This window comes from Prionailurus bengalensis, chromosome C1 (genome assembly GCF_016509475.1).
Source record: "Prionailurus bengalensis isolate Pbe53 chromosome C1, Fcat_Pben_1.1_paternal_pri, whole genome shotgun sequence".
In the NCBI taxonomy this organism is placed as follows: domain Eukaryota; kingdom Metazoa; phylum Chordata; class Mammalia; order Carnivora; family Felidae; genus Prionailurus; species Prionailurus bengalensis.
The window spans coordinates 87,833,034-87,841,953 of NC_057345.1; the positions used below are offsets into that span (position 1 = coordinate 87,833,034).

The 8,920-nt window shown below is 37.4% G+C and overlaps 1 pseudogene; it reads right to left on the reverse strand.

Annotated features, from left to right (window-relative positions):
• Positions 1-237: 237 nt before the first annotated feature.
• LOC122480851 lies at positions 238-1,642 on the reverse strand (annotated as a pseudogene).
• Positions 1,643-8,920: the final 7,278 nt, after the last annotated feature.

Genomic DNA, 8,920 nt, shown 5'->3' on the forward strand with positions numbered 1-8,920 from the left:
AAATTCCATTTAATCAGTTCTCAAAGGCAATTGACATTTTGAGTTTGTATTTTCTGGTTTTTAACCCATTTTTTTTTCATTTGAGACATTTATTCAAACCCATCAGAGAAATGGACAGCTTATGTCTGTAACAAAGCATCATGTCTTAAAGCTTAGGTCCGTAATTGTATAAGAAAGTATATACTGCTACCTACAAACTAACTGATCACAGCACGTTTCAACGTTTAAAACAGAATAGGCTTCCCTGTAAAAGCAGCACCTTTGTGACATTTTTAACTTTAGTATTCCTGTTCTTCTTCTTGATCCTCTCCTTCAACAGAATCCACACCAACCTCTTCATAATCCTTCTCAAGGGCAGCCATGTCTTCATGGGCCTCAGAAAACTGTCCTTTCCCCATGCCCTCACCCACATACCAGTGAACAAAGGCTCACTGGGCACACATCAGGTCAAACCTGTGGTCCAGGCGAGCCCAGGTCTCAGCAATGGCTCTGGTGGTTCTCAGCGTACACACAGCTCGCTGTACTTTGACCAGGTCTCCACCAGGTACCACAGTGGGATGCTGGTAATTAGCCAGTGGGATGCTGACTCCAACTGTGAAGCTGATGGGGCACTAGCCCACAAACTGGATGGTACGCCTGGTCCTGATGGTAGCAATGGCAGCGTTGACATCTTTGGGAACCACATCACCACAGTACAACAGGCAGAAAGCCATGTATTTATCATGGTAAGGGTCATATTTCACCATTTGGTTGTTTGTCTCAAAGCATGCCTTGGTGATCTCTACTACATAAAGCTGTTTGTGGTAGGCTTTCTCAGCAGAGATGACAGGAGCATATGTGACCAGAGGGAAGCGGATGTGGGGATAGGGTACCAAGTTGGTCTGGAATTCTATCCGAAAACATTTTGGGCTCCATCAAATCTGAGGGAAGCAGTGACGGAGGACACAATTTGACATGTTATCTTATTCAGGTTAGTGTAGATTGGGCATTCAGTGAGGTTTCTACCACAGATATCATACATGGCTTCATTGTCTCCAATGAAGGCAAAATCAGAGTGCTCCAGCCTGGTGTGAGTAGTGAGAATGGAGTGGTAGGACTCAACTACAGCTGTGGAAACCTGGGGGGATGACTAAATGGAAAACTCCAGCTAGGACTTGTCACAATCGACAAGAAAGATGTTCCATTACCAGGGAGGTGAACCCAGGACCAATTCCCCCTCCAAGGCCATGGAAAACCAAGAAGTCCTGGAGACCTTGTGCACTGGTCAGCCATTTCCAAATTCATTCCAAGACATTGTCAATGATCTCCTTGCCAATGGTGTAGTGCCCTTGGGCATAGTTGTTGGCTGTATCTTACTTGCCTGTCATGAGCTGCTCAGGGTGGAAAAGCTGATGATAGGTGCCAGTGCGAACTTCATCAATGACTGTGGGTTCCAGGTCTACAAATACTGCATTGAACACATGCTTGCCAACACCTGTTTTACTGAAGGAGGTATTAAAAGAGTCATCTTCTCTGCCAATGGTATTGTCACTTGGCATCTGACCATCAGACTCATGCCGTGTTCCAGGCAATAAAGCTCCCAATAGGCATTGCCAATCTGGACACCAGCCTGGCCAACATGGATGGAGATGAATTCACACATGGTTGCTGCTTTGTGGCTGCCAAGCAGATGGCAGAGAAGAAGAGACATTGTTACAGTGGTCGATATAATATAAACTGTTTTCTTTAACTTAGGATATGTAATACATATATAGAAGAGTATAAAATAAAACATGTGCACTTAAATGCATTATTACAAAGTGAACACTGTGTAAACATCTCTCAGGTCAAAATATTAACATTGTTAGAATCTCAGAAATTATTCCCAACTGTCCCCTTCCCATAGTATCTTTCTTACTCCCTGTAAAATACCACTGCTCTGACTCCTGTGACAATCATTCATATCCTTGTTTTGTTAAGTTTAGTCTCCATCTATGCATTCCAAATAATCTAGTTTTGTCCATTTTTGAAATATATATCAATGAAATCATACACTTTATATTTTACGTGTCTGGCTTTCACTTGACGTGATACCATTAGATTCAAACACATAGTTTGCACACTCCCTTGCTGTATTGTGTGCCATTTCATGACTATACAATTTAATTCTTTATTATTGACAGAGATATGAATTGTTTCATTTTTCTCAGTATGACCAACATATGTCTCCTAGGGTAACTGAGCAGTATTTGTCTAGAGTATATTCTTGGAGTAGAATCATATTTGATAGGACATGTGAATTTCTAACTTGACCAGACAGTTCCAAACTCCTTCAGAAAGTCAGTGTACTAGTTTATACTCCTACTAGTAGTCTATAAAAATTTATTTGCTCTATGGTTTTGGAGAAATAGAATTATTTATGATATTAATGTAATAAAGTATATGTAATACTCATTACAGTGAGTGTAAATGGTACCTATTAGAGTGTTATTTTGAATTTACTTGATTTTAATGAGATGAACTGAATTTTCATGTTTCCCCTATGCTTAGGAATTTTTTCTGAGAATTATGTAAGATTTTTATTCATTTTCTATTGGATTATTTCTCTTTTATCATTGATTTATAGGATTTCTTTATATAGCCTAGATATTAATTCTATATTTTTGTTATGTACTACAGATATCTTCTGCTACTTTGCACCTTTGCTTTTAATAATGTCTATAGTTTTTTCTTTTTAATTTTTTTAAATGTTTTTATTTATTTTTGAGAGAGAGAGAGAGGGAGACAGAGCACAAGTGGGGGAGGGGCAGAGAGGGAGACACAGAATCTGAAGCAGGATGCAGGCTCTGAGCTGTCAGCACAGAGCCCCATGTGGGGCTAGAACTCATGAACCACAACATCATGATCTGAGCCAACGTTGGGCACCCAACTGACTGAGCCAGCCAGGTGACCCTATAGTTTGTTTTTTTTTACACATTTACTTACCTTAGGTTTTCCATCAATGGCAGATGTCCCTGATTCCCAAACTTTCCTGAGGTACTCCAAGATCCCTCACTGAATTCACAGGGGTTCTCCAGGACACTTTAAATTTTCAAAGGAAATTCAGCAACACTGAATACTGTGTAAAATACTTTCTTGAAGAAGTTTACAGTTTCATTATTAGATTGTTCTTCATTCTTTTGAATGATAACATGTTTGCTAAGCTAGGTTTCTGGTATTTTTTGTGGTCAATATAGACACAGATGACACACTCTTCACAAAATTAACTCAAAATATGTTATAGACATAAATGTAAAATTCAAAACTATAAAACTCGTAGAAGATATCATAGGAGGAAACCTAGATGGCCTTGGTATGGTGATGACTTTTCAAACACAACACTGAAGGCATGACCCATGAAAGAAAGAATCGATATGTTGGACTTCATTAAAATTAAAAACTTCTGCTCTGCAAAAAATAATATCAAGAGAATTAGAAAAGACTGGGAGAAAGTTTTGCAAAGACACATCTGATAAAGGACTGTTATTCAAAATATACAAATAACTCTTAAAACTCAGCATTAAGAAAATAAGCCATCTAACTTAAAAAAATGGTCCAAGTGAGACAGGAAACCATCAAAACCTTAGAGGAGAAAGCAGGAAAAGACCTCTCTGACCTCAGCCGTAGCAATCTCTTACTCGACACATCCCCAAAGGCAAGGGAATTAAAAGCAAAAGTGAATTCCTGGGACCTTATGAAGATAAAAAGCTTCTGCACAGCAAAGGAAACAACCAACAAAACTAAAAGGCAACCAACGGAATGGGAAAAGATATTCGCAAATGACATATCAGACAAAGGGCTAGTATCCAAAATCTATAAAGAGCTCACCAAACTCCACACCCGAAAAACAAATAACCCAGTGAAGAAATGGGCAGAAAACATGAATAAACACTTCTCTAAAGAAGACATCCGGATGGCCAACAGGCACATGAAAAGATGTTCAGCGTCACTCCTTATCAGGGAAATACAAATCAAAACCACACTCAGGTATCACCTCACGCCAGTCAGAGTGGCCAAAATGAACAAATCAGGAGACTCTAGATGCTGGAGAGGATGTGGAGAAACGGGAACCCTCTTGCACTGTTGGTGGGAATGCAAATTGGTGCAGCCGCTCTGGAAAGCAGTGTGGAGGTTCCTCAGAAAATTAAAAATAGACCTACCCTATGACCCAGCAATAGCACTGCTAGGAATTTATCCAAGGGATACAGGAACACTGATGCATAGGGCCACTTGTACCCCAATGTTCATAGCAGCACTCTCAACAATAGCCAAATTATGGAAAGAGCCTAAATGTCCATCAACTGATGAATGGATAAAGAAATTGTGGTTTATATACACAATGGAATATTACGTGGCAATGAGAAAAAATGAAATATGGCCTTTTGTATCAACGTGGATGGAACTGGAGAGTGTGATGCTAAGTGAAATAAGCCATACAGAGAAAGACAGATACCATATGGTTTCACTCTTATGTGGATCCTGAGAAACTTAACAGGAACCCATGGGGGAGGGGAAGGAAAAAAAAAAAGAGGTTAGAATGGGAGAGAGCCAAAGCACAAGAGACTGTTAAAAACTGAGAACAAACTGAGGGTTGATGGGGGGTGGGAGGGAGGAGAGGGTGGGTGATGGGTATTGAGGAGGGCACCTTTTGGGATGAGCACTGGGTGTTGTATGGAAACCAATTTGTCAATAAATTTCAGAAAAATAAATAAATAAAAAAATAAATAAACATTAAAAAAAAATGGTCCAAGATCCTTAACAGACATCTCAGCCAAGAAGATATACAGATGGTAAATAAGCATATGAAAAGATGTTTCACATCATATACCATTAGAGAAATGCAACTTAAGACAAGGACATACCTCTATACACCCATTGTAATGGCCCAATTCCAGTACACTGACAAAACCAAATGCTGGTGAGAATATGGAGCAACACGAAGCCCTATTTATTCCTGGTGAGAATGCATACAATCATGTAGCCACCTGGAAAACAATTTAGTGCCTTCTTATAAAACTACTTGACATATGATATAGCAATCACACCTTGGTGTGCTAGCAACCAAGGTGTCCTTCAGCAGGTGAATGAATAAATACTGTATATCTACACAACAGAATCTTACTGAGAACTAAAAAGAAATGAGCTATCAAGTCATGAAAAGACGTGGAAGAAATGTAAATGCATATTACTAAGTGGAGAAAGCAACTTAAAAAGGCTGCTGACTGTGTTATTTCAACTGTATGAAATTTTTGAACAGGCAAAATTATAAAGGCAAGAAGATTAGTGGTTGCCAGGAATTAGAGGAAGGAAGAGGGATGAATGGATAGAGCACAGATGACTTTGGGGGCAGTGGAAATACTCTGTATGATACCATAATGATGGATACATGTTATTATACATCAGTCCAAACCCATAAAATGTAAGACATCGAGAGTAAACCTAAATGTAAACATGGACTTTAGGTGATTGCAATCTGTTGACATAGCTTCATCAATTGTAATAAATGTACTACTCTGGTGAGAGATGTTGATAATAGGGCAGTCTATGCAGGTGTGTGGTATGGGGGCTTTGGGAAATCTCTGGCTCTGAAATTTGCTGTGAATCTGAAACAGCTCTAAAAAAAGTCTTAGAATAATTTTTAAAAATTTAAAAAGCAATTGCCACTCAGAAATGAATTTGAAAAAGAAAATGAGGGTGGCAACCATCTAATCTAATTCAAAGGTTAAGAAGTTGTGCAGCACTCAGCAGGCACTGCATCCCATTAGTAAGTTAGGTTATTTAAGAATGAAATAAAAATATTTTTTTCCAATTTATGCACATTTATTTTTCAAATAGCTACTACACTTTTAGGATATAAATATTATGTTTTTAGAAACTGTTAAACAGAATACTTGAGTGTTTCTTTTGGCCTACGAATATAGTTTAAAAAAATTGAGACTCCCAAGGATGTCATGAACAGACAAAATTTAAGAACTTCTGGAATAGTGTTGCATAAAGGAAGGTTCTAATTGATTGATTTGGGAAAATGTATAGGCATACCTCAGAGATATTGTGGGTTCAGTTTCACACCACGTCAGTAAAGCAAATATTGCAATAAAGTAAGTCAAATCATTCTTTTGGTTTCCCAATGCATATGAAAGTTACGTTTCCATTATATAATAGTCTTTTAAGTGTGCAATCGCGATATGTCGAAAAAAATACATGCCTTAACTAAACATACTTTATTGCTAAAAAATGCTAACCATCAACTGAACTTTCAGTACACTGTAATATTTTTGCTGGTGGAGGATCTTGTCTCACTTATGGCTTCTGACTGATCAAGGTGGTGGTTATTGAAGACTGGTGGCTGTGGCAGTTCCTTGGAATAAGGCAACAGTGAAGTTTGACTCTTCCTTTTGTGCACGATTTCTCTGTAGCTTGCAATGCCCTTTGATAATATTTTACCCACAGTATAACTTCTTTCAAAAGGGAAGTCAGTCCTCTCAAACACTGCTGCTTTATCACTGGGTTGGTATGATATTCTAAATTCCTTATTGACATTGAAACAGTCTTCACAGCATCTTCACCAGGAGTACAGGAGTAGATGCCATCTCAAGAAATCACTTTCTTTGCTCATCCATGAAAAGCAACTCCTCAGCCGTTAAAGTTTTATCATGAAATTGCAGCCATTCAGTCACATCTTTAGGCCCCACCTCTAATTCTAGTTCTCTTGCTATTTCCACCACACCTGCAGTTACTTCCTCCAGTGAAATCCTGTGCTCCTCAAAGTCATCCATGGGGATTGGAATCAACCTTTGTTTTTCTTTGTTTTCTAGTTTTTACTTGACTTCCAGTTAGTTAAGATACAGTATAATAGTAGTTTCAGATATACAATATAGTGAGTCAACATATTTATGACACTTGGGGCTCATCACAAGAGCACTCCTTAATCCCCATCACCTACTTAACCCATCTTCCCACCCACCTCCCCCCTGGTAACCATCAGTTTGTTCTCTATAGTTAAGGGTCTGTTTCTTGGTTTGTGTGTGTGTGTGTGTCTCTCTCTCTCTTTTTCCCTTTGCTCATTTGTTTTGTTTCTTAAATTCTACATATAAGTGAAATCATATAGTATTAGTCTTTCTCTGACTTATTTTGCCAAATATAATACTCTCTAGCTTCATTCATGTCATGACAAATGGCGTGATTTCATTCTTTTTTTGTGGCTGAGTAATCTTCCATTATACATTTATACGTGTATACATATATATTCCATTGTGTGTGGGTATATGTATATATACATTAATATATATATGTATAATGGAATTATATATATTATATTATATATATAATATATATCCTTTCATCAATCAATGGACACTTGCACTGTTTCCATAATTTGGCTATTGTAGATAATGTTGCTATAAACCTCATGTTGCACGTATCCCTTCAAATTAGTATTTTTTATCTTTTGGTAAATACCTAGTAGTACTGAGGGTAGTTCTGTTTCTAACTTCTTTAGGAACCTTCATACTGTTTTCCAGAGTGGCTGCACCAGTTTGCATTACCACTAACAGTGCAGGAGGATTCCTTTTCTTAAACATCCTTGCCAACACCTGTTGTTTCTTGTGTTTTTTATTTTAGCCATTCTGACAGGTGTGAGGTCATATCTCATTGCCATTTTGATTTGTATTTCCCTGATAATGAGTGATGTTGAGCATCTTTTCGTGTGTCTGTTGCCCATCTGGTTGTCTTCTTTGGAAAAATACCTGTTCTAGTCTTCTGCCCATTTTTTTAATTGAATTATTTGTTTTGGGGTGTTGAATTTTTTAAGTTCTTTATATATTTTGGATACCATCCCTTTATCATATATGTCATTTGCAAATATCTTCTCTCATTCTGTAGGTTGCCTTTTAGTTGTGTTGATTGTTTCCTTTGCTTAGCAGAAGATTTTTATTTTGATGAAGTCCCAATAGTTGATTTTTGCTTTTGTTTCCCTTGCCTCGGGAGACATATCTAGAAAGAAGGTGCAACTCCAGTGTAAAAAAAGTTACTGCCTATGTTCTTCTCTAGGATTTTTATTGTTTAAAGTCTCAAATTTAGGTCTTTAATCCATTTTGAATTTATTTTTGCTTATGGTGTAAGAAACTGGTCCAGTTTCATTCTTTTGCATGTTGTTGTCCAGTTTTCCCAGCACCATTTGTTGAAGAGATTGTATTTTCCCCATTAGATATTCTTTTCTGCTTTGTCAGAGATTAATTGATCATATAGTTGTGGGTTCATTTCTGGGTTTTCTATTCTGTTCTGATCTATGTGTCTACTTTTGTGTCATTACCATACTGTTTTGACGATTATAGCTTTGTAACATAACTTGAAGTCTGAATTGCGATGCCTCCAGCTTTGCTTGTGTTTTTCAATGTGCTTTGACTACTTGGGGTCTTTTGTGGTTCCATACAAATTTTAGAATTGTTCACTCTAGCTCTGTGAAAAATGCTGTTGGTATTTTGATACAGATTTCATGAAATGTGTAGGTTGTTTTAGGTAGTATAGGCTTTTAACAATATTTGATCTTCCAATCCATGAGCCTGGAATGTTTTTCCATTTCTTTTTGTCCTCTTCAATTTCTTTTATCAGTGTTTTATAATTTTCAGCGTATAGGTCTTTTCACTTCTTTGATTAAGTTTATTACTAGGTATCTTACTGTTTGGGGTGCAAATGTAAATGGGATTGGTTCCTTAATTTCTGTTTCTGCTGCTTCATTATTGGTGTATAGAAATGCAACAAAATCTCTATGGTGATTCTGTATCCTGTGACTTTACTGAATTAGTGTATCAGTTCTAGCTGTTTTTTGGTCAAGTCTTTTGAGTTTTCTATATAGGGTATCATGTCATATGCAAATATAGAATCAACTTCTTACAAGTTCCTG